Source organism: Aquarana catesbeiana, linkage group LG03, assembly GCF_042186555.1.
Source record: "Aquarana catesbeiana isolate 2022-GZ linkage group LG03, ASM4218655v1, whole genome shotgun sequence".
Lineage (NCBI taxonomy): Eukaryota > Metazoa > Chordata > Amphibia > Anura > Ranidae > Aquarana > Aquarana catesbeiana.
The window spans coordinates 544,565,335-544,591,779 of NC_133326.1; the positions used below are offsets into that span (position 1 = coordinate 544,565,335).

The window sequence follows — 26,445 nt, forward strand, 5'->3', positions numbered from 1 at the left end:
GAATCTCAGACCTTCTCAGGATTTGAGAAGGATTTGAATTTGTGTTTATACAGTATAAGGATATTATTCTGTGAGGCAGAAAAAAAAAACCCCTCTGGTTTTCGTTTCTGATTGGAGCTTTCTGGCAGAAAAAACACAAAACTCTCCTAAACGCATCAAAACTATGTACAAAAAACGATCTATATGAGCATTTTTTTTTCTGCCAAGGGAACTGCCATTTTTTATGCCCAGTGTGGATGGAGCGATTAACCATCAGATCAGATCGAAAGCAAGCTAATCTGTCCGATCGTTTTCAGATCACTTATTGGAAACGCCACAATTTTCCCTCATTCCAGCATATAGATAGAAAACAAATTCTCTTTGCTGGTACATTGTGACCCCACTGGGAAAATGCTATTTACTTCACTTGTGCTTTTTGAGTGATATTATCTGTGTTCTGCAACAGGAACAGACAGCAAAATACAGACGTCAAGTACTGAGGACGCGGAGAACTCAAATAGTTGATTTCCTGGAATGATTTACATTGAAATACGCAGAAATTTCATTGAAGAATGCTGCCTGAAGGCGATGTGCAGATCTCTGTTATGTATCCGGCTTCCTTCTCTGGCTCAGACACGCCCCCTGCTGTCCCAACACTGAATTTCTTTCATCAAGTCTAGCAATGTATTCTGTAGAGCAGTTGTCTCCAAACTGCGGCCCAAAGGCCGGATGCGGCCCTTTGCTTGCCTTTATCCGGCCCTTGGGGCATTATTCTTTCCACTGATATGAGACACTATTCTGCCATCTGATACTGACAACGGAGCACCATTTCTCCCATTGACACCACTAATGGGGCACTGTTCCTCCCCCTAATACCAAATGTTTACTCCCACTGATGCCAGGAAAATTTCCCCTTCCACTGGCCACAGTCTGGCCCTCCTAGAGTCTGAAGGACAATAAACCGGCCCTTTGTTCAGAATGTTTGGAGACCCCTGCTGTAGAGCTTTACTAAAACTTAAACAGAAGCTCCAGTCTGGGCAAAAAAATGTAAAGTCAGCAGCTACAAATACTGTAGATGCTGACTTTTAATATAGGGACACATACCTGTCCTGGGATCCATCGATGTCGGCACCCCGAGCCGATTCGTCAATCAGATTCGGGGTGCGGGCGCCAACATCTTTACTAAGGGAAACCGGCAGTGAAGCCTTCAGGCTTCCCAGCCAGTTTCCTATTGCGCATGCGCGAGTCACTCTGCGCTTTCTGAATTGTCCCGCCATCTTCTGGGACCTGTGTGTGTCCTAGAAGGCAGCAGAGGGAAGGAGGAGGGGCCGGGAATACTCAGAGATTGCCATGGTGATTATACCCAGAAGTGGGAGGTACTTGTCAAAAAGTGGGAAATGTGTCAGTGGAGGGGGTGGGGGGTGCTTCCTTTTTTGGGTGTAACTCTGCTTTAACTCCAGGATAAACAAATTTGCTTAAATACAGGAGTCAAGTGTATTCTTAATTGAATCTAGGTGTGCTTTGTATATTTCTTCCAGATCTGTGCAGTAATCCAATGTGAAACGTTAACTCTGTGCAGGAGTTTCCAGTAATAAAGACCGGTCACTGCTGCTCCCTCTCCTTGTACAGGGTGACTGGTCTTGTCTCCGCCCCCTCCTGTAATTTCTTGCAGGCAGCCTGTAGTGGGTGGGGCCTGCTATTTAAAGCACAGGGATGATGGCACTTTTACTTTTACAAGGTAATATCTGGGTTTGTAAAGGCATTTGGTGTGCACAGAGCAGATTTATATCCTTTGTGGCTTTGGAGGAATATATTTAGGAATATATATAGTTTCTGTGCTCAGAGTTCAGCTGTAAAGGGGAACTCTGCTGAAAATCTTCTTACAGTAGGTACTGCCTAGTAACATTCTTTTTATTCCCTGTCCCACCTGTCCTTGCTACTGTGTTCCTATTACTTTGTTGCTGCATTACGTCAATGACTAAAATTCATGCTTTTTAGGCCTGCTGTGATTGCTTTGTGGCTCACTAATCCACTACTTTTCACCATTGTATTTGCCTATTTTATCAGTTTCAGCCATTTCTTGAACAGCTTTGGGCTGTTTTTTTTTTGTTTTTTTTTGTTTTTTTGTTATGTAAATATTTTTTTGAAGGTGAAAATATTCCATTTAAGTCTTTTCACTGACATATTTTGCTACTTGTCATTACTAATGTTCTTCCCCCAAAAACGTTCCAAGAATTTAGGCCACTCTGAGCACAGTGTGATCCAATAATTAGAAGGAAGGATAACAGGATGCAGTGCAGTGTGACTAGTGAATCATTTGCTGTCCTTGATGAATCAAACTAGTTCATCACATCCAGGCTGTGGGAACCCTGTGAGCTGCCTCAGTACCTCACAGTGGCTTGAAACAAGAGACTGACAGAGCTGTATTAGCTTCTTCCCTGGCCACAGAAACAAGAGACTTCAGGCTTGGAGTAACTACAGGTAATGTAATGCTACTACTAATAACTTGATTGTTCTGTGTGTTATCCTTATTAGGGATGGTCTACCCCTCTTCATGCATCAGGCCCCTTTTAGGGCACGGGGCACCTGAATTACAGCGGCGGGGGTGTTTTTTGAAGCACCTGATTAGAGTCATAGGCTCTAATAGGCTTCAAAATAGGGTGGACTTGGAGCGCAGAGCATTGCGCTCGGAGCCCACCCAGGTTTGTTAGAAAGGAAATGAATATTCGCTTTTCTAACACCGAACAGCCTCTCCGCCAATCAGGAGGCATGAATCTAAAACCTGTCACCTGATTGACTGAAAGGACAGGTGCTCCTATTGGATGCCTAGCAGGAGGAAAAGCATGGAGGACACAGGAGCCGCTGCCTGACCCGCTGTCCGTCCCACAGCTTGCCGCTGTGACCCACTGTCTGACCGGCCACCAAGATAGGGTAAATGCCTGTCAGACAGGAAGCGAGCAGGTGCACGGGGGGTGGGTGCTGGGGGCACAGTGGCTGCATTTGATGGGCACAGTGGCTGCATTTGATGGGCACAGTGGCTTGCCTTTGACGGGCACAGTTACTGCATTTGACGGGCACAGTGGCTGCATTTAATGGGCACAGTGGCTGCATTTGATGGGACACAAAGGAAGAGGTGCCTCTGGGTGCAGACACAGGACAAGGTTTTAATATAGATAAAATTCTCAGGCAACTCATATTTACGTGGTTAAAAAAGGCATTGGTCCCAACATAGGGGGTATCGTCAGTGCAGTCAGTCCGTTCCTGCATTGTGGGCGCTTCCAGGCTCGCTGTGGATACCGCTGGATAGTTGTTGGCAAGCCGCAGTGGAGGTATACTTGGAACGAGGCTTGAGGCGCAGATGGTTTCAGGTGAGGAGGGATGACGTCACTGGAATGCAACGCGTTTCATGAACGTGCAGGCTGCAAGTGACGTGGCAGCCATGCTCCTTCTTCAAGCTGAATAATGGAACTCAAAGCCATGCAATATAACAAGTGAAGAGGGGAGTGGTCAAGATAAGTGATGCATAGTGATTGGTCGGCGCATTGTGGCAATCCACCAGCGGCGATTCAGGCGCTAGGCAATGACATAGTCTGATGGTGATCACAGAAAGACAAATAAATATAGATGTATGGCCAGATCTGTTTTTTAAGGCAATAAAAGCAGGAATATTGCCTTAAAAACAGATCGCCGCTGGTGGATTGCCACAATGCGCCGACCAATCACTATGCATCCCATATCTTGGCCACTCCCCCCTTCACGTGTTATATTGCAAGGCTTTGAGTCCCGTCATTCAGCTTGAAGAAGGAGCCACGTCACTTGCAGTCTGCACGCTCATGAAACGCGTTGCATTCCAGTGACATCATCCCTCCTCGCCTGAAACCATCTGCGCCTCAAGCCTCGTTCTGAGTATACCTCCACTGTGGCTGGCCGACAACCATCCAGTGGTGTCCACAGCGAGCCTGGAAGCGCCACAAAGCAGGAACGGACTGACTGCACTGATGATACCCCCTATGTTGGGACCAATGCCTTTTTTTAACCACGTAAACATGAGTTGCCTGTGAATTTTATCTATATTAAAACCTTGTTCTGTGTCTGCACCCAGAGGCGCCTCTTCCTTTTTGTCTTTTCAGTGTAATTTGAACATGGTTTCTGTTCCCCCCCGACGGAAGCCCTGAGTGCGGGACAACCCCCCTTTATCACCACCCCATATGGTCCGTGGACTTTTTAAATCACCATTAGACTGTGGACTTTTTATTATGTTATCTCAACTGTGCATATACCATATATGCCTATACAGCACATTACTTAACATTGTGGGATATTTATTGTTCTAGTTCTCTGCGCCTTTTACTTGTATATTATGCTGCATTTGATGGGCACAGTGGCTGCAATTGATCACACAGTGGCTGCATTTGACATGCACAGTGGCTGCATTTGAGGGGCACAGTGGCTGCAATTGATGGCACAGTGGCTGCATGTGATGGACACAGTGGCTGCATTTGGCGGGCACAGTGGCTGCATTTGATGGGCACAGTGGCTGCAATTGATAGCACAGTGGCTGCATTTAATGGGCACAGTGGCTTGCCTTTGACGGGCACAGTGGCTGCATTTGATGGGTACAGTGGCTGCATTTGATGGGCACAGTGGCTGCAATTGATGGCACAGTGGCTGCATTTGACAGGCACAGTGGCTGCATTTGAGGGGCACAGTGGCTGCAATTGATGGCACAGTGGTTGCATTTGATGGGCACAGTGGCTGCATTTGGCGGGCACAGTGGCTGCATTTGACAGGCACAGTAGCTGCATTTGACGGGCACAGTGGCGGCAATTGATGGCACAGTGGCTGCATTTGATGGCATAGTGGCTGCATTTGATGGGCACAGTGGCTGCATTTGATGGGCACAGTGGCAGCAATTGATGACACAGTGGCTGCATTTGATGGACACAGTGGCTGCATTTGACAGGCACAGTGGCTGCATTTGACGGGCACAGTGGCTGCAATTGACGACCATGGTGGCTGCATTGGAAGGGCACAGTGGCTGCATTTGATGGGCACAGTGGCTGCATTTGATGGGCACAGTGGCTGCATTTGATGGCATAGTGGCTGCATTAGATGGGCACAGTGGCTGCATTTGATGGCACAGTGGCTGCAATTGATCTCACAGTGGCTGCATTTGACAGGCACAGTGGCTGCATTTGAGGGGCACCGTGGCTGCAATTGATGGCACAGTGGCTGCATGTGATGGGCACAGTGGCTGCATTTGACGGGCATAGTGGCTGCAATTAATAGCAGTGGCTGCATTTGATGGGCACAGTGGCTGCATTTAATGGGCACAGTGGCTTGCCTTTGACGGGCACAGTGGCTGCATTTGACGGGTACAGTGGCTGCATTTGATGGGCACAGTGGCTGCAATTGATGGCACATTGTCTGCATTTGACAGGCACAGTGACTGCATTTGAGGGGCACAGTGGCTGCATTTGACAGGCACAGTGACTACATTTGAGGGGCACAGTGGCTGCATTTGATGGGCACAGTGGCGGCAGTTGATGGCACAGTGGATGCATTTGATGGCATAGTGGCTGCATTTGACGGGCACAGTGGCTACATTTGACGGGCACAGTGGTTGCATTTGATGGCATAGTGGGTTCATTAGATGGGCACAGTGGCTGCATTTGATGGACACAGTGAGGCTGCAATTGATGGTTATTTTTTTCTGTATTTTTCAGAATTTTTCAGTTTGTTTGCGTCCCCCAAAAATTTTAAGCACCAGCCGCCACTGGATAGGAGTCAGGTAATTGTTTAGGGATGGGCATGGGTAGAATATTTAGTGGGGCCCCTGGACAGGTAAGTGTCCTTATATTAAATGTCAGCAGCTACAGCATTTTTAGCTGTTGACTTTTTTTTTACAGACTGGAGCTCCCCTTTAATGCAGTACAGTTACAATACAACTCAATAAAGGAGGAATTAGAGGGCCCTGCTTGCTAGTGCTTACAATTTAAATAATAATAATAATAATAATAAATTACAGTAAAGTTAGTAATAACTGATGATCTCGATTATAGTAATGAAAATAATGATAAAATATAATAATAATGTGTATTTTCTCCAGTAGTCCAGCAGGTGTCACTGTGCCCCAGTAAAGGGTTAATCCCCCACCCAGAGGCGCTGCACAGTTTAACCTCTCCTGAAACTTGTCTTTTCCTCCAGACTACATTTCCCAGCATGCCTCTCTCCCCTCTTCCTGTAGCTGACCTGCGCCCTAAAGGATGCTGGTATTTGAAGTCCCTTCTCCGCCCCTCTTAGGGTGTACATGGACGCGCTGAACTACATTTCCCGGATGTAGCTGTGGTTCTCTGGCTCCACCTGGTGGCGAGGAGCTGCAAAACAGGCGCTGTCCAGTGTACACGGAGTGGAGAACGGAGGTGACAGGTAAGAGGGGCTGCTGGGGTGTCCTTGTGCCCTGACGGCGTGGGGGAGAAGAATTCGTTGCAAAATAAAACTTTTATATAGTGGTGGTCTGCTAGGAAGAAAAGAGGGTAAGAAAGGTACTGGGGGCTCATAATGATTTTATATAGTTAGGTGGGACTCGGGGGGGGGGGGGTTATTGGGGGTGCTGGAGCAGGATTGGTCAAAAAGTACAATAGGTTAATAAGTGCTGGTAGAGGAGGAATGGGTTAATAAGTGTAAGGGGGGGGGGGGTAGTTTAATAAATTTCAGGTATCAGAGAAATGTGTTAATATGTGCTGCCAAGAGAGGAAAGGGTTAATAAGTGCTGGAAGAGGAGAAATGGGTTACCGATTGCTAATAGGTTAAATTGGTAAACGGCTAAATAATTGTTGACAGCAGAAGGGTGGGTTAACTATTGCTGCCAGGGGAGCAATGGGTTTAAAAGTGTTGTCAGGGAAATAATTGGTTAAGTGTTGGCAGAGGGTGAATGGGTTAATATATTCCTGCAGGAGAGGGATGAGTTCTGTTCGGGTAGGAATGGGTTAACAGGTCCTGGGTGGTCAGGAAGGGTGGATAAGAAGTGGTGGGGCCTGGAGTGGGGAGGAATGAGTTAATACATGCTGGTGAAAAAATGTGTTAATTCATATGGATAAAAACTACTGGCTGTTGCACTAATAATTTCATATGTGTGGGTGGGGCAGCAATGGGTTAATGAGGACGGACGATAAAATGAACTGATGTGGGAAGGGGATGAACTGGTGAATGAGTGATTGGGTCACTGTGAAGGGTTAATGTGCTCTGGGGACCAGGGAAGGGTTGTTGTGCCCCGGGGGTAAGTGAAAGGGTTAAAGGCGCTGCCTCCACATGCCCAGTAATGGTGTATTTCGGCACCTCCAGCTATAAACGATCACACTGCGTATTGTACTTTCTGTACACTGTATCCGTCAGCTGTGCAGAACAAGCGTAGCAGCTGCAGTAACCCCTGGCAACCAATCAGATTTCACTGTTCATATTACAGCAAGCCTCTTCTCATTGGCTTATTTGCCATGTTGCAGTTTTTATTTATTTGACTCCGTAGAGCATTGCCATCCCCGATGTCCCATGAGAGCAGGAGATACCAGCTGTCCTTAGCTTGGTGCATTGAGTATTATGCCGGATTTAGGGTGGAGTAAAGTAGCGGTTACATGTTTTATTATGAACATGCAGAATTGGCGCTATTATCGGCAGGAGGGACGGGCGGACTCCTGCACTTTATTTCTGACCCGAATGTCAGAATCATTTCTGAAGCCTCTTGCTTGTGGCATTGAATTCTGATTTGGATATTATGTAGTCACCTTCTTCTGTTTGATCCATTGTTTTTTATTCCCCCAATCACAGCAATGTGAGCACATTTCTGATCGATCTCAGATGCATGCCGCTTTCCCTTGGAGGAGCATGCTGATTTTGATGCTTGTGTATAGAAACCCAAAAACATTTCTCACCTGGAGAGCGAAGGAAGAGATTCTCCAAAACAGATTATTAAATCTGATCTCCAGCCTTCCCTTTAGTCTTACACATTTGTACAGGCTCCTCTCCTGTACTGAAATTCCTTACTGCACACTGTGAGCTCCTCACAATGTGCATTAGAAGCTGCAGCAGGTCACATAGAGCTTGTCTCATTTCCTGGCAGGAAGATGCCCAGCATCCTCTAGCTGTTTACTTCCCAGCCTTACTCTCTCTGGTCTGCCCCTTTCATTCATTGGATTTCAATTCTTTCAATCATGGAGGCTCAGCATCATATGTGGGCGTTACCCAGGGTCACCTGCATGCAAATACAGCCCGTCTAGAAACGGCAATTCCTCCAGACAGATATCACAGCATCCTGCCCACCACTCCTACCAGCCATGATCTGCCTGCATTGCATAGAGAAGAACAGAGACCCAGTGATGATGTCAGTGGGTGTAAAATAAGGTAGGTTAACAAAGATTTTATTAGCATAAAATGAGGGGAGGGGCTTGCTGACTGGCCCATGCAGATATACTGCAGACCGGCATCTCTCCTGCACCACATCACGTACTTGTACATGATCTGGGATTTCCCGGTAGGGGACACGCGCCTGCTACCCCAGCTGTGCTGTCAGTCGCTACAGCACAAGCCAATCAGCGGGTCCCGGCCAATGATTTATGGCTGGGACCTGCTGATCGGCTAAACGAATAACAGAGGAGAGCCCTGTGTTGTTAAACAACACAGTGCTCTCTACAGACAGCAGCGATGTGCCGTTTTTGTTTCCCCCTACAAAGCAGGGAGTAAAAGCCAGCACATTGCTTAGTCAAACCGTACACAGTTAACCATTTGATTGCCCCTAAATGTTAACCCCTTTCCAGCCAGTACCATTAATGCAATGACAGTGTATATTATTAAGACTGATCACTGTATTAGTGTCACTGGAGATGTCTGTGGCAGTTACTCAGTTCCCACAAAGTGTCAGGCCAGGTTCACACTATTGCGGGCCATTCATTTGAATGGGCTGCTGTGCCTGTGTTTCCTGCAGGGAAAAGGCGCATGCACCTTTTTTTTAAAAACACAAATGCAAGGAAACCAGATGGTCATTTTAACCATGCAATTTCTCTCTGGTTCCCGCACCCACAAACGTGCTGTGGGCTGAGATGCGTGGGGGTACCATTCAAAACTAATGGCAGCCCCACGCATCTCATAAGAGCAGCGCGATTTGGCTGCGGGCGGGTGTGGGAACAGGTGCGATCCCTGCAACCGCAACCAGTCCACAGACTGTAGGCAAGTGTGACCTGAGCCACAGTCCCTCTATAAGTCGCTGATCACCGCCATTACTAGCATAAAATAAATAAATAAAAATTCCAGTATATATATATATTATCATTTGTAGACACTATAACTTTCACACACATTAATATACACTTATTGGGTTTTTTTTTTTTTTTTTTTTTTTACCAAAGACATGTAGCAGAGTACATTTTGGCCTTATTTTATGAAGAAATTAGATTTTTTTCATTTGATTTTATTGGATACGTTTTATAGCAGAAAGCAAAAAATATTGTTTTGTTTTTTCATTCATATGATAAAAAATAAAAACCCAGTAGCGATCAAATACCACAAAAGAATGCTCTATTTGTGTGAATTTTTTAAAATATAAATTTAATTTGGGTACAGCGCTGCATGACCGAGAGATTATCCATTAAAAGTAGCACAGTGCTGAATAGCAAAACATGGCCTGGTCATGAAGGGGGTAAGACCTTCCGGAGTGGTTGAGGAAAAAAGATTTCCCCTCCAATAAATTGTTTCGATAGCACGTATAACTTTCATAAATCCTTTTTTTATTCCTTTTTTTCATTCTCAAGATGAACTATGGCAGCATAAAGCCCCAGAGACCCCAAAATTTGGACGATTTTGTTTCTAGATCCCCATAATAGATCATTTTTTTGTGGCTAAAATAAGAACTGTCAGTGTTGCAGCTCAAGCTTTCACTTTCCAGGACGGATCTGACTCGTTGCTGTCAGTCAGGACAGACAGTGCATGTTTCTTATACATGTTGCTATAAATGCGTAGGTTTGTAGCCTGTTTTGGTGCAGTTTCCCGATTGGTTCTTTTTTTTTTTTGGTTGTTTTCACAGTGATGGTGTGCCAGATGTGTTTATAGTAAAATAAGTGAAAAATGCCAATAATTTCACTGGAAACTTAAATATTTACAGGATCTGTCTCCTTTTACTTTCATTTGGCCCTAGACGTTTTTTTTTAATGTAGATATAATGTCAATTGCTAATACAATCATGGCCAAAAATATCGGCAGCCCTACGTTTCTGTCAGATAATGCTCCACTTCGCACACAAAATTGCTGCAATTACAAATGTTTAGGCATTCTCATATTTATTTCTTGTGTTTGTATTGGTATGACACAAAAAAAGTAGAGAAATAAAAAGCCAAATCTGACATTCCACTCAAAACTCCAAAAACGGACTGGACAAAATCATTTGCACCTTCTCAAAATTGTAAGAAATAATTGCATTCCAAGTTTGTGACTCTTCTGTATTTGTAAATCAACTCACCTGTATCAATTATCAGGTGATGACAATATAGAAATCACCCCCGGCAACCAGTAAAAATGGTGAAAAAGTTATTCAACTTTTCTCTTGTGTGCCACACGGGGCATGGAGAAGAGAAAGAGCAGCAAAGAATTGTCTGAGGATCTGAGAACAAAAATTGTGGAAAAACATGGACAATCTCAAGGTTACAAGTCTATCTCCAGAGATCTTAATGTTCCTGTGTCCACTGTGCACATTGTCAAGAAGTTTATGGCCCATGACACTGTGGCTGATCTCTCTGGACGTGGACAAAAGAGCAAAATCGATCAAACAGTTTGCCAAAACTTATGTGAGGAAGCCAAAATCCTTTTGCAATAATGTGCTGTGGATAGACGAAACAAAATGACAGCTTTTTGGTAAAGCCCATCATTCTACTGTTTTTAGAAAAAGAAATGAGGCCTTTAAAGAGAAGTCCCTACAGTCAAACTTGGTGGAGGTTCACTGATGTTGTGGGGTTGCTTTTGATGCTTTAGGCACTGGGTGTCTTGACCGTGTGCATGGCATTATGAAATCTGAAGACTTCCAAAGAATTCTGGGGTGCAATGTAGGGCCCAGTGTCAGAAAGTTGGGTCTCGGTCAGATGTCATGGGTCTTGCAGCTAGAAATGATCCAAAGCACACGTCAAAAAGCACCCAGAAATGGTCTAAGACAAAGTGCTGGAGAGTACTGAACTGGCCAGTAATGAGTCCATATCTAAATTCCATAGAGCACTTGTGGAGAGATCTCAAAACTGCAGTTGGGAAAATGAACCCTTCCAATCTGAGAGACCTGGAATAGTTGGCGAAAGAAGAGTGCTCCAAAATTCCAGTAGAGAGGTGTGAGAAACTCATTGATGGTTACAGGAAGCGATTTGATTTCAGTTATTTTTTCCAAGGGGTGTGCTACCAAACATTTAAATTGAGGGTGCCAATTATTTTGTTCAGTCCATTTTTGGAGTTTTATATGTGTCAGATTTGTTTTTTTGTTTCTCCACTTTTTTCTGTCCTACCAATGCAAACAAAAGAAATAAATATGAGAATCCCTAAACATTTGTAATTGCAACAATTTTCTGGACAAATTGGTGCATTATCTGACAGAAATGCAGGGGTGCCAATATTTTAACTGTATCTTCATATAAGTTTTAACATTTTAATGGCCTAAAACAAAAACTTAAAATCTGCAGCTGTAAATAAAGTAATGCTTGGTGATTCTGCCATGAGGGTGACAACCCTTTCTCCCTGTCTCCCAGTTGTGCTCCTTCATTGTCACCCTGTCCCATGGGCTTCCAATGGAGACTACCAGTGGCTGTTACAACACACATTATGCAGGCATGGTCCACTGTTGTCACCATCAGAAAACCCGCCATGAGAAACGCTATCCCTGAACTGCATCTAGATAGGAAATGACTGCAAAGCGGTGGGATGCCCATAAAATATCTTCTTAAATGGTTAGTTCATTTATACAGAAAATGTGTAAAGGTGACCTACCCACCCTCCACCCCTGTGGTCCCGCTATGCTTACCTCACTCGATTCTGAGCTGTCAAGACTCCTGCAAGCAACTTCACTAGTCCATGGATTTTAAATCTCTGCTACTTTCTCTCCTCTCCACCCAGCGCTGTAAGGACGGACCAGACAGATTCTGATTGGTCAGCGTTGTCCATGTGACAATGCTGACCAATTTGAATCTGTCTGGTCCATACTGGCAGCGCTGGACAAGAGAGGAGAGAAAGCAGCAGGGATTTCAAATCCCTGGACTGGTGAAGTGGTTTGCGAGAGTCTTGACCCCCCAGGAAGGGGAGTCCGATGTTGGGTCACCTTTACAGATTTTCTGTAAAAGTGAACTAACACTTTAAGGCTTCATGTACACGGGAAGTTTTCAAACCTCTCCTGGACGATGGAACTTATGGTTAAAAATGTCCCTTGTGTGGCTTTTACATGCCACGTTTGCGTTTTAGAAGCGTTTCTTTGCATTGCAAATGGTTAGAATTGTATCTCTACTAAAAACGCCTAGAAACAAAACGCGTCAAGCGTGAGTTACCGTGTTTGCACACGCTTACAATCTGTTACAGGCATTTGGGGCTTCAAATGCCTCTGAACATCCGTCCTGAATGCATTTTTTTTTTTTTTGCTTACCAAAAAATGCTTCTAACCTCAACTGCCTGGAAACGACTATAAACGACCCTGTGTACATGTGCTGATAACATAAGGTAGAGGAGAGTTCAGGGGTAGCTGAAAAAAAATGCCCAACTGTTCCTAATCATCCGTTTACCAGCAGCAGATTACATGAGGCCTAAGACAATAGGAGATTTGTTAAATCTGAAGAAAGTTGGAACGTTGCCAATAGGAGTTCATCCAGAATAAGATATATTTGCCAAAAACCACAGTCCACCACAGCTGTCTATATACAATTCCAGATCATTTTCAAACTGTTAAATTATCTTCCACAGGTAAATAAGATAAACTTAAAGCGGAACTAAACCCATCGACTTAATGGTTTCAAAAAACAGTTATATTCCTGGCATGCTGTGAATGCTAACTGTCACATTTTCTTGTGCTGTCAACCAAACTGTCCATCCATCAGGTGACTGGTGTCATCACTGATCACATGTGCAACTCCATGGCAGTTGGGGAAAAAAAAAGAGAAGGCTAAGCCCCGGTTCACACAGGCGACCTGCACACGACTTCCACGGCGACTTGCAAAACGACTTCTGTATAGAAGTCTATGCAAGTCGCCTCAAGTCGCCCCCAAAGTAGTACAGGAACCTTTTTTCTAAGTCGGAGCGACTTGCGTCGCTCCTATTAGAACGGTTCCATTGTACAGAACGGGAGGCGACTTGTCAGGCGGCTAGGTCGCCTGACAAGTCGCCCCTGTGTGAACCGGCATTAAGAGTAAAAATGGAAAGTGATACTGATGGTGAGAGCGATAACGCTGCACGCTCCTAATAAGGCATCAATAGGAAAGGTTCCCCATTGGGTTTTGAATTGCAGCAACAAGAAATTAGAAAAATATATGATTTCATTTAGAAAAAATGTTACATCAAAGAGACATTTGTTTGTGTTTAAAACATGAGCTCTGTAGGTAAGGCTAATACATTGTCAGGGCTGGGCTCAGCCCTTCCTTCTCTGAGCTGGCCGCTCAGCTGTCGACTAATTGCCAGCTCCTTTCTCTCCACAGTGACTCAGCTGTTGATGATCTGCTTGTTAGTCCTGCCTACTTAAGGCTGGATTCACACCTATGCATTTTTAGTGCTTTTTGCATTTTGCAGATTTGCACAACAGAACGTGTTCCATAGGAAACCATGTTCAATTGACTGTAGTGCAAATCTGCAAAATGCAAAAAGCACTAAAAATGCATAGGTGTGAATCCAGCCTAAAGCCACCCAGCTCATTTCATCTCTGCCTTCCCCTTTGGTCACATCTCAGAGACTTTCTCCTGCATTCCTGTTGAAGACTTGCTCGGATAACGTCTCTTCTGGCTCCTGATCTTGCTTGCTGTACTACTACGTTGATCTCTAGCTCTCTGACATTGGCTGACTACCCGATCTGGTTACTAACTCTGGCTATGTATTGACTATGCTTACTCTGTTTACCTTTTTATTATTATTAAACAATTGTGATTAACTGTACTTCTGTCTCGGTCTGATTCATGGTTTCTGACAGTAGGTGAAGGCCATGAATTCACAAGATGCAGTCAGTCCACTTGTTGGTAATATTTTTTCCAGATTGGATGATGAGGATCACTGCATGGATCAGTTTGCCTTGGCGTTACAAACGCTCCTGAGTTGCACAGCTCACCTGGATTTTCTACTATGGCTGCTCCGGTACAACCTGCTGCTGCTCCAGTCTCTGTGCAGGGATCCCGCCTCGAGTATTACCTCTATAAAAGGCATGTCTGGTTCCGCTCTGCTTCCCCAGCGATTTGGGGGTGATCCAGTTCAATGCAGAGGGTTTCTCAACCAAGTTGAGATATACTTTGAGTTGCTGCCCCAGGCATTTCCCACTGACAGAAGCAAAGTAGGTTTTGTGATATATTTGCTTTCTGAGAGAGCCTTGGCCTGGGCAAACCCTCTATGGGAGAAGCAAAAACCTGTGGTCCTGAGTTACCCAGAATTTGTGGCTATCTTCAAAAGGGTATTTGATGTTCCCGCACGCTCTGCTTCTGCTGCCAAGAGCCTCATGTCCATCAAACAGAGTACGAGAACTGTTGCCGATTACGCCATTGAATTCCGTACCCTGGCAGCAGAGGTTGCTTGGAACAATGAGGCCCTCGTGGCTGCCTTCTCTCATGGTCTCTCAGATAACATCAAGGTTGAGATAGCAGCCCGAGATATACCCACTAAGCTGGAGAGGTTGATCACATTTGCTATCCTCATTGACTCCAGACTCGGAGAAAGACTGTCTTTTAAGGAGCGCTGGCACAAGCCTCCAGTACATTTGCCTCCGAGCTTTGCAGTACCACCCTTGCCTCCCTCACCTCCCATGCCTCCTGGTACCGAGTCAGTCTGTGAAGATGAACCCATGCACTTGGGCTTCACGTGTCTCTCTACGGATGAGAGAGCCCTTAGGAGGAGGGGGAGATTGTGCCTTTATTGTGGCCAGGCTGGTCACTTTTTGAAGTCTTGTCCTATCCGTCCACGGAACGTCCGAACCTTGAGGTCCTGTCACGGACAGACCTTAGGTGGCATTGTTTCGTCTCCAGTTTCCCAGAAAGATAAGCCCCTGGTTTCGGTTACCCTGTCTTGGCTGAGTCATCCGTCGAGATACAGGCTCTAATCGACTCTGGGGCTGCAGGCCTGTTCATTGATGCTGCCTTTGTATCGAAGCACTTGATTCGGCTGCAGCTGAGTGACACTCCACTTGCCATTGAGGCTCTTGACGGGAGACCTCTACAGCCTACCCATATGACTCATACGACTGTTCCATTGTCCATGGCCGTAGAGCGCCCTTCACCATGAGATAATCCAGTTCCAAGTTATTTCCTCACCTAAGTTTCTGCTGGTTATTTGTTATCCTTTGTTGCTGAGGTTCTGTCCTGGTCGCCACAGTGCAGGAGAGATGCTTCCAGAAGGTAGCCAAGGTCCTGTGCACCTCTTCACTCTCCTCCCTGCCGGAGGGGTACCGCGATTTTAGTGATGTCTTTGACAAAGGTCAAGCCGGTATTTTGCCTTTCGTATAATTGCGCAGTTGACCTTCAACTTGGTGCCATACCCCCTTGTGGCCGAGTTTACCCTTTGTCGGTCTTGGAGGATAAGGCCATGGAGGAGTATGTTGCAGACGCACTTTCTTGGGGTTTCATCCACAAATCCTCGTCTCCTGCTGGTGCTGGTTTCTTTTTTTGTGAAGAAGAGTGGTGAACTGAGATCTTGCATTGATTATAGGGGTCTCAATCGTTTCACGACTAAGCATGCCTATCCCATTCCGTTGATTATGGAGTTATTTGACCGCTTCAAGGCAACAACGGTTTTCACGAAGCTTGATTTGAGAGGGGCATACAATCTCGTCAGGATTAAGGAGGGTGACGAGTGGAAAACTGCGTTTAATATCAGATTAGGTCATTATGAGTATCTCGTAATGCCTTTTGGCCTTTGTAACGCTCCGGCAGTTTTCCAGGAGTTCATTAACGATGTCCTCAGAGATTTGTTGCAGTTATGTGTGGTGGTTTATCTCGATGATATTCTCATATTTTCCAAGTCCCTGGAGAGCCACCACACAGATGTCTGTTGTGTGCTTCAGAGACTACGAGAGAACAATTTCTATTGTAAATTGGAAAAGGGCGAATTCCATTGTGAACAGGTGAAATTCCTGGGCTATGTCATTTCCACTGCTGGTTTTTCGATGGACCCAGAGAAACTTTCAGTGGTCCTACATTGGCCTTGACCTGTGGGTTTGTGTCCTCTGTAGCGTTTTCGTGGCTTTGCCAACTATTATCGGAAGTTTATTCATAACTTCTCGTCTCTGGTCAAGCCCCTGACTGATATGACCAGGAAAGACGGCAACCCACAGAGTTGGTCTCCAGAGTCCATTAAGGCCTTTGAGAGTCTCAAGGTTGCCTTTGTCTCTGCTCCTGTGTTGGCACAACCTGATCCTACGTTGCCTTTTATCCTAGAAGTTGAAGCTTCGGAGACTGGAGCTGGCGCCCTTCTGTCTCAACGTCCTAACTCTGAGTGTGCTATGCAGCCGTGTGTCTACTTTTCCAAGAAATTGTCACCGGCAGAGTGCAATTACGAGATTGGTGACAGAGAGCTGTTGGCGATCATTTTAGCCCTAAAAGAATGGAGACATCTCCTTGAAGGTACCAATGTGCCGGTTCTCATACTCACTGAAACATAAGAATCTCACATTCTTGTCTGAGGCTAAGCGCCTCTCTCCCAGAAGGGCGCAATGGGCTCTTTTCTCGTTGAGTCTTAATTACATTGTCTCATTCTTACCCAGTACTAAGAATGTAGGGGCTGACACCTTGTCACAACAATTTTCCTCCACTTCCAAAATGGAGTCGGTTCCGGTTCCTGTGATTCCTCCTGATCGTATTCTGGCTATGGTTCGCACCAGTCTTCTCCTTTGGGTGACAAAATTCTTGCTACTCAGGCCGATGCTCCTCCTGAGAAACCTTGTGACCGCTGCTTTGTTCCCGAGAGTCTCTGTACTGCCATGCTCCAGACTTACCATTCTCCCAAGGCTGCTGGCCACCCTGGGAAGAACGAACTCTTTTGGGCTGTTTCCCAACAATTCTGGTGGCCTAGTCTACGTGCTGATGTAACCGCCTTCGTAGCTGCCTGTTCTGTGTGTGCTCAGAGTAAGATTCCACGACACCTTCCAGTGGGCCTCCTACAACCCATACCCAGTGGAGAGAGGCCCTGACCCACCTGTCTATGGATTTCATTGTGGAGTTACCAATATCCCAGGGCAACACAGTTATCCTTATGGTGGTTGACCAGTTTTCTAAAATGTCGCATTGTATTCCACTCAAGAAGTTGCCTTCTTCTAAGGAACTGGCTTCTATTTTTGTTTGGGAGATCTTCCACTTACATGGGTTACCCAAGGAGATTGTCTCAGACAGGGGTAGTCAGTGTGTGACCCAGTTCTGGCGAGCCTTTTTTGCGCAGTTGGGTATTCAGCTTGCTTTCTCCCCTGCGTATCACCCGCAGTCTAATGGGGCCGCAGAACGAGCCCATCAGTCCTTGGAGCAATTCCTACGTTGCTATATTTCTGACCATCATAACAACTGGTCAGACCTCTTACCGTGGGCGGAGTTTGTTCACAATAGTGCCTTGAATTCAGCTTCCCGTTTGTCCCCGTTTTATGGCGAACTAATGGTTTCCAACCTTCCGTGTTGCCTGCCTCGTTTGTTCTGCAGAGTATTCCTGCGTTAGAGGAGCATCTCCGTGGTCTTCGTTCCACTTGGGCACAAGTCCAGGAGGCTTTGCGACATGCTTACGATAGGTACAGACTCCATACTGACCGCAGACGCCTGCCTGCGCCTTCCTACCAGGTTGGGGACAGAGTCTGGTTGTCGTCTCGCAACCTCCAACTTCGTGTTCCTTCTTTGAAGTTGGCACCTCGGTTTATTGGGCCTTTCCGTATCCTTCGCAGGATTACAGGATTAACCCAGTGGCTTACGCGTTGGACCTTCCTCCTAGTATGTGCATCTCTAATGTGTTTCATGTCTCCTTATTGAAACCTTTGGTCTGCAACCGCTTTACCACCTCGGTGCTATGTCCTCACCCTATACTGGTTGAGAACCATGAGGAGTATGAAGTACAATTCATTGTTGACTCCCGTAGGTTCCGTGGGCGCATACAGTACCTGGTGCATTGGAAGGGGTGTGGTCCGGAGGAACGCTCTTGGGTTTCATCCTCGGACGTACATGCTCCTGTCCTCCGTGATTTCCATAGATGTTTTCCTCTCAAGCCTGGTGGTCCTACGAGGGGGAGGGGTCGTTGAGGAGGGGGTACTGTCAGGGCTGGGCTCAGCCCTTCCTTCTCTGAGCTGGCCGCTCTGCTGTCGGCTATTTGCCAGCTCCTTTCTCTCCACAGTGACTCAGCTGTTGATCTGCTTGTTAGTCCTGCCTACTTAAAGCCATCCAGCTCACTTCATCGCTGCCTTCCCCTTTGGTCACATCTCAGAGACATTCTCCTGCGTTCCTGTTGAAGACTTGCTTGGCTGACGTCTCTTCTGGCTCCTGATCCTGCTTGCTGTACTACTACGTTGATCTCTGGTTCTCTGACATTGGCATTGGCTGACTACCCGATATGGTTACTAACTCTGGCTATGTATTGACTACCCTTACTCTGTGACCTTTAACAGTAGAGGTCTTTTTCTGGGGGAGCAAGCAAAAAACTCTAGAGGAAAAATACATGTATAATAGTAGAATCATTTAGAAACCAAAATGTCAACAGGCAAAATATATTGATATTGACACGTATGTTATAGTGGTTCAAATATATTTACCAATCACAACTGAGAAAAACCTCCTGATTGTTGTGCCCATGAGCTGCCAGAGAATCCAAGCAATGCGGCAAGACACCCCCACCTCAAACGCCGAAAGGGGGAGGGGCAAAGACCAGCGAGCCAAAGAGAGGGCCTACAAGAGGCCACACTTGAGCCCACACAAATGAGGGGGCGGGGAGGAGCCGAAATCAATGGTTCCCTATGAGAGTCCATTGATTTGAATAGAAGTCGCTCCACAAGTGGGATCATGATGATCTGACTTGCGCTGCGGCTTGTGCGTTGAGGATCTTGAAGGGGAACCCTTGCCAAAATGAAAAAAACTGGCGTGGAATTACCACCAAAATCCATTCCAAACCCTTATCTGAGCACGCAGCACGGCAGGTCAGGAAAAGGGGGGCGGGGATGAGCGAGAGCGCCCCTCCCCTCTTGGACCATACCAGGCCACATGCCCTTGTCCTCATCAACATGGGGACAAGGTGCTTTGGGGTGGGGGACGCAGGGTATCCCCTGCCCCAAAGCATCCACCCCCTCATGTTGAGGGCGTGTGGTCTGGTATGGTCCAGGAGATCCACGCCCACTTGTCCCCCCCCCCCTTTTCCTGACCTGTCGGGCTGCATGCTCGGATAAAGATCTGGTATGGATTTTGGGAGGACCCCACGTCAATTTTTTTGGCGTGGGGGTGTTCCCCTTAACCACTTCAGCCCCGGAAGGATTTACCCCCTTCCCGACCAGGCCATTTTTTGCGATATGGCACTGCGTCGCTTTAACTGACAATTCTTGAATCTATCATGGGACTAGGGTACCCATATAGTCTTGTAATTGGAGTGGGATAGTAAGGCTCCTTCCTTTTTTCCACCTGTCAGACGGAAGGTGGAATGGTCTTCAGGCAAGCCGGATCAACACAGGAACATATTCAGATAGGCAAGGAACACACTGAACGCTGTAGAGCAGACAGCAAAGTTCCCCTGTGTCAGTCAGGTTTAAATAGCCCACCTGGCACTAATTGGTGCATGTGCGCACGTTCCCATGTGCATGCGTTCCATTGCGCACGCATTAGCGATTCGCGCACCAGCAGATCTGGATCGACTGTTGCTGGCAGGATCTTCCTTACACTTGGCCAGGAAACAAACACCTGAAGCTTGTAAAATGCATGAAAAAAATCTTCAAAATTAAAATCTGCTCAGGAATAAATGCAGGTGAGGAGGGACTAAAGCAATTGAAAAGTCCTCCAACCAAATTAGTGCATAGTAAAGTAAAGCCTTCTTAGAACAGAAGGTATTTACATGTCTGATTCCATCACATATCCCGCAAATAAGAGGATTATTCCTCATTTCAGGACAGTGGGCGGGGCCATGAAAATCATTACTTTACACCCCATTGGCCAAATGCACATCCAGAACTGCAGGAGTATACAGTGGGGAAAATAATTATTTGATCCTCTGCGGATTTTGTAAGTTTGCCCACTAAGGCTGGGTTCACACTAGAGAACGCAGTGGCTCACAGCAGGAGTCCAGTGCGTCTCCATTCACTGTTTCACCTGTATCCAATTCTCAATAGTGTGAACCCAGCTTTATAAAGAAATGAAGGGTCTATAATTCTTATCATAGGTATATTTTAAATGATAGAGACAGAAAATCCAGAAAAAACACATGATACAAATGTTATACATTGAGTTGCAGTTCAGTGAGTAACATAAATATTTGATCCCCCTACCAACCAACAATAATTCTGGCTCCCACAGACTGGCTACTGTAAGGATCTACAGTATGTGCTCATGTGGTACACATAACGACAACTCGTTATGTGTATAAAAAGACACCTGTCCACAGAATCTCCTTCTTCCATTCAAACCCACGATCATGGGTAAGACCAAAGAGCTGTCTAAGGACGTTGGGGACAAGATTGTAGACCTGCACAAGGCTGGAATGTGCTACAAGACCATCAGCAAGAAGCTTGGTGAGTGGGAGACAACTGTTGGATTGATTATTCGCAAATGGAAGAAATACAAAACAACCATCAATAGCCCTCTGTCTAAAGCTCCATGAAAGATTTCACCTCATGGGGTAAGGATAATCATGAGAAAAGTGAGGGATCAACCCAGAACTACATGGGAGGAGCTTGTGAATGACCTCAAGGCAGTTGGTACCACAGTCGCCAAACAAACCGTTGGTAGCACACTACGCCACCATGGATCGAAATCCTGCAGCACCCACAAGGGCCTCCTCCTCGAGAAGGCACATGTACAGGCCCATCTGAAGTTTGCCAATAAACATCTAAATGATTCAGGTAAGGATTGGGAGAAAGACCAAAATTGAGCTCTTTGGCATTAAATCGACTTGTCGTGTTTGGAGGAAAAAAAATGCTGACTATGACCCTATGTAGGCACCATCACTACAGTTAAGCACAGAGTGGAAACATGCTTTGGGGCTGCTTCTCTGCTAAAGATAAAGGCTGACTTTGCCGCATTGAGGGGGCATGTATTGTATTGTAAAATTTTGGACGAGCACCTTCTTCCCTCAGCCAGAACACTGAAGATAGGTCGTAGATGGGTCTTCCAGCATGACAATGACCCAAAACATACCGCCAAGGCAACAAAGTAGTGGCCGAAGAAGAAGCACATTAAGGTCATAGAGTGGCCTAGCCAGTGTCCAGACCTAATTCTATTGAAAATTTATGGAGGGAGCTTAAACTTCAAGTTGCCAATCGACAGCCAAGAAACCTTAAGGATTTAGAGAAGGTCTGTAAAGATCTGTAAACAAGAGTGGACCAAATTCTCTTCTGAGATGTGTGCAAATCTGGTAACCAAAGGAAGTAGAAAAAATGAATGCTCTATTGACAGGATGAACAGGTCTATGTTATGGGGGGACTCAGAAAAACCAAAAAACTCTGTGTTAATGCTACTGACAGAGTGCATCATATGTGTCATGTTCATTTTGACCTTTGAATAACAGGTCCATGTTAAATCCCTCACTTTCTAAAAAGAAACCAGCCACAAAAATATATTCTTGCTTTTTGAAGTGGTAAAGGTTGAAGGTTTTTTACCTTAATGCATTCTCTGCATTAAGGTAAAAAAAACTTCTGAGTACAGCTGCCTCCTACTCCCCTTATACTTACCTGAGCCCGATCTCGATCCAGAGCCGTCTGTGTGTCTATGGACACGCAGAATCAGCTCGGAAGCGACCCTGCACGAGTACTCTCATAGGAAGCAGCTTGCTATGGTGGGCACTCTGCAGGGGGAGGAGCCAGGAGCGCTGGTGGGGGACCCATGAAGTAGAGGATCGGGGCTTCTTTCTGCAAAACCACTGCACAGAGCAGGTATGTATAACATTTTTCTTATTTAAAAAAGAATGAGGGGGTTTACAATCACGTTAAGGATGCAGGGGGGCGTGCCTGACTTCCGGTATGTGAGAAGCCTTTTTCTGGAGCTCTGGACCGCGCCAAGATCCTACACTATCCTTTGCAGCCAAAAAACCCTGATTTCAGCTCCACACTGGCTGGAAAACTGTCCGAACATCCCAGGCACCGGACCATGGTGAAATATGGGTCACCTGCTGAATGGCTCTCCCGTTTTGCACACAAGGAGGGCTAAAATGGCGCCCAGGACACTCGGGATCCATCTTGATCCCCTGCCGTGGACAGACAGCCCTGGGCCGAAGGGGAGACGGAGTGGATGGACGCCGCGGATCCTCTGGCTGTCCCAGTAGCCTCTCCATCTGCAGATTCCACTCCAGGAACAGCGGACGATAAGGTAAGAGAGCCGTTCCTGTCACAGATCTTGGACACCATAAAATCCTGCCATGCCTCTCTATCCACACAAATAAAGACCCTTAAAGTGGATTTTGCAATCCTTAAAGATGATGTGCATAAAGTCAAGCATAGTATAACTAACGCTGAGCAATGGATTAGTGCTTTGGAGGATGACCTCAACCCCCTTATGATCACAGTGAGAGAGGTAGCAGCGGACCACAAGTCCCATGAAGCCAAACTGGGGGATATTGAGGACAGGCTCCGCAAGAACAACTTGCGGTTCCTGGGGTTCCCCGAAGGCTCAGAGGATAAACGCCCTGAAGAATTTCTATTCCCCTGGTTAAAACAAACCATTGGAGAGGAAAGTTTCTCCCATGTATTTGCCATTGAACGTACTCACCGAGTCTCGCTTAGGGCACCCCCACCGGGGAGATTTCCTAGACTGCTAGCAAGGTTCCCTGTCTTTCCGGGCATGGTGCAGAATGGTATCTTTATCCCTGAGCACGCCTGATTTGCTTTATAACAATGACCACATCACCATTTTTCCTGGACTTCTCCGCTGCGACACAGAAACAGCGGGCAGCGTTCCATAGTGTGAAATTGCGCCTCTGAGAACGCAGTTTGCCATACAGTATGCTATACCCGGCGAAGCTCAGAGTAGTGCACAAACGCAAGACCCAATTTTTACCTCGCCTAGGGAAGCCAATTGCTGGTTGGAGTTGCTGGGGAGCACCTGATGCCTAACAGACCACTCCATTTCTTCAAATACATATGCCCACTGATCCTCTTGCTCCACTGGGGGCCTGAAACACATAATTGATGGCAAGGAAAAGCTACACAAGTCTGCAGGTGGCTTGTGCCACACTCTTTTAATGCTGCGGTCCGTTGGCTGTTTGCTGCTTAACGCATTAACACCCTTCTCTTCTTTCCCGGATGGACAAAGAAGAATCCCCCTCTAGGGTGACATTGTTTTCAAGATTTTTGGGGAAAAAGCCTATAGTGTGTTTGGGACTATGGACAGGGCAGGGTGGGGGTTTGGGGAAAGTTTCACTGTTCTGTGACATTTCAAAATGAGATTAGCTTATCTCAAGGTTCGGTTCTGTTTTCAAAGTTTTTTTTTTTTTTTTTTTTTTTGTTTTACTATGCAAAAATGATGTGCTTTACTCAGGGCAGCATATATTTGAGAATAGTCACCCTTTTTCAAACTGTATGAAGGAGAAGCAGATTTGTGTTTCCTCTGTGGACCCCTTGTCAACACACCCTAACAGTCAGTCTATATTGTTCTATAACTATCATGGCGAATCGCATACAAAGTCTTAACCTAATCTCCTGGAACGTATGGGGCTTGAACTCCAGGATTAAACAAGCACTGGTATTCAATTATGTACAGAAACGTAAGCCCCATGTCATTTTTTTACAAGAAACCCACCTGATGGCATCCAAAATTCTTGCTCTCAAACGAGCCTTTATAGGTTACACCTTTCACTCCCTATACTCTAACTACGCCAGAGGAGTTTCCATTCTGGTGTCCAAATCTTTAACATGTACTCCTAACATCATTGTTATGGACCCGTACGGGAGGCTTGTGGTGGTGGTTCTCCTTATTAACGATGCGCCGTATACCTTTGTGACAGTATAGATTCCTCCGCCGTTTACATTGGCGGTGTGGGAGACTGTGTTGACAAGGGTACTACAGGTGGCGGACGGCCCAATTATTATGGCCGGTGATCTGAACACAGTGCTTTCACCTGAGAAGGACAGGCTGAATGCCAAATTCAGCTGCAGCTCTCCACTAGCAGCCTGTATGTCTCAAAATGGCATGGTGGAGGCCTGGAGATGGAAAAGCCCAGACACTCTTACCTATTCTTGCTACTCCTCTACCTACAATACGCTCTCGAGACTAGATATGTGCTTCTTAACTAAGGATATTTTACCCAGGGTGGTAGCGGTACAATACCTGCCGCAGGCAATTTCGGATCATTCCCCTTTAGCATTAACGGTGACCGTTGGTCATTCCTCGGGGTACAACCTATGGAGACTGAGCCCCCTGTGGCTAAAAGAGGAATATTTTGAAAGATCTTCCGCTATCACTATTGGTGAGTTCTGGAAGGATAACAGAAATGATGTCGCTGTTAACTGAAATTGGGATCTGCCTGCTGTCTGTATGTGTGTGTCTCTGGTATGTGGCCTTCTCTATCTGTTGCCCTGTGCGCACAACCATGACGTTGTTATTTGTTGCTCTGGACTGTCTTACCTAAGTTTTATGTGTTGATCTTATCTTGGCCTCTTGCTATTCTGACTTTTGAAGCAAAAAGTCCACTTTGATTGTTAGGCATTCTTACAGTCACTCATGATTAATTAACGAACTTCAACCCCACCCTTATAACAGTATATATTTGAGCATCCTTAAGGGGTGAGCACATTGCTCGGGGTGCACATTGCAATGGCTTCTACTCTAAGTGATTCTTTCTACAAGTGATATGCACTTCAATCTCTGCACTTCAGCGATTGCACGAAGCAAACAAATACAGCAATCTGCACTGGAAAGCAGCTAACAGACTGCAGGTGACCCTGTCTCTCTAATAGGCTCTCCTTCCGCTCTGTAACATGCACTCTCTACCACTGCTTCTGACACTCCTCTCCTCTCTCCTCAAACTCTCTTACCTTCACCCCCCCCCCCTCTCCACCTGCCTGCTTATACATATCACCCTGCCTTCTGTCTTCTCCCTACTACTGCTCCTACCAACTCTCGCTCATTCTACATCCATACACTGATAAAACCTCCAGTACTCTGAGACATGCCCCTTCACATAAATCACAGTCCCACATTACCTCCCTCACCCTCCTGCTTCTCCTAATCTCTGGTGACATATCCCCAAACCCTGGGCCACCATCATCTGTCTTTGCCCATTGCTCCCATCCCCCTACACCCTCTGGCAGGAGCCGTAACCCACAGAACTTGGTCTCTATTCCTCTTTCCAAAACCAGCCCCCCCTTTTCCTGTGCCCTGTGGAATGCACGTTCTGTCTGCAACAAACTCACCGCCCTTCACGACCTCTTTATCACAAATTCCTTTAACCTACTTGCCATTACTGAAACCTGGCTTCATGAATCGGATACTATTTCTCCTGCTTCCTTCTCCCTTGGGGGCCTTCTCTGGACTCACTCCCCCAGACTAAGTGGACGGAAGGGAGGTAGAGTGGGAATCCTTCTAGCCCCATGCAGCACCTATCAGGTTCTTCACCCACCTCCCTCTCTGACACTCTCCTCTTTTGCATTCGTCTTTTTTTCTCCCATTTCTCTAAAAATCGCTGGCATCTACCGGCCCCCTGGACCAGTATCAGCCTTTCTTGATGACTTCTCTGCCTGGCTACCCTACTTTCTCTCTTCTGAAATCCCCACAATTATTCTAGGGGACTTCAACATCCCTGTCAACACTAACACTACTATTACTTCTAAACTTCTCAGTCTAACCTCATCGCTTGACCTGAAGCAATGGATACAGGTTCCTACCCACTCCAACGGCAACACCCTTGACCTTGCCTTCTCCTATCTGTGCACTCCGTGCAACCTTTCCAACAATCCACTCCCACTCTCTGATCACCACCTTATTAGTTTTGCTCTCTCCTTGTCTTCCACCTCTTCTCCCTCCAACCACCTAACAATTACACGTAGAAACCTTTGCCACCTCAACCCTTCTCTTCTCTACTCTGCTACTGATCACCTCTATGACAAAATCTCACCTCTGTCCT

At 46.2% G+C, this 26,445-nt stretch overlaps 1 protein-coding gene across 4 annotated transcripts in view; it reads left to right on the plus strand.

Moving 5' to 3' along the window:
• The window catches only part of TBXAS1 (thromboxane A synthase 1), a 198,645-nt gene that overhangs the window by 64,382 nt on the left and 107,818 nt on the right, over positions 1-26,445 (plus strand). The window contains exon 1 of one of the 4 annotated variants that reach the window (XM_073621487.1): positions 2,336-2,460. The exons of 2 other annotated variants lie outside the window; for them this stretch is intronic. The gene's annotated coding sequence lies outside the window, so the exon portion shown is untranslated. Of the gene's footprint in view, positions 1-2,335; positions 2,461-6,270; positions 6,409-26,445 lie in introns of those variants that run through there. One more of the 4 variants, XM_073621484.1, reaches the window with a different exon arrangement.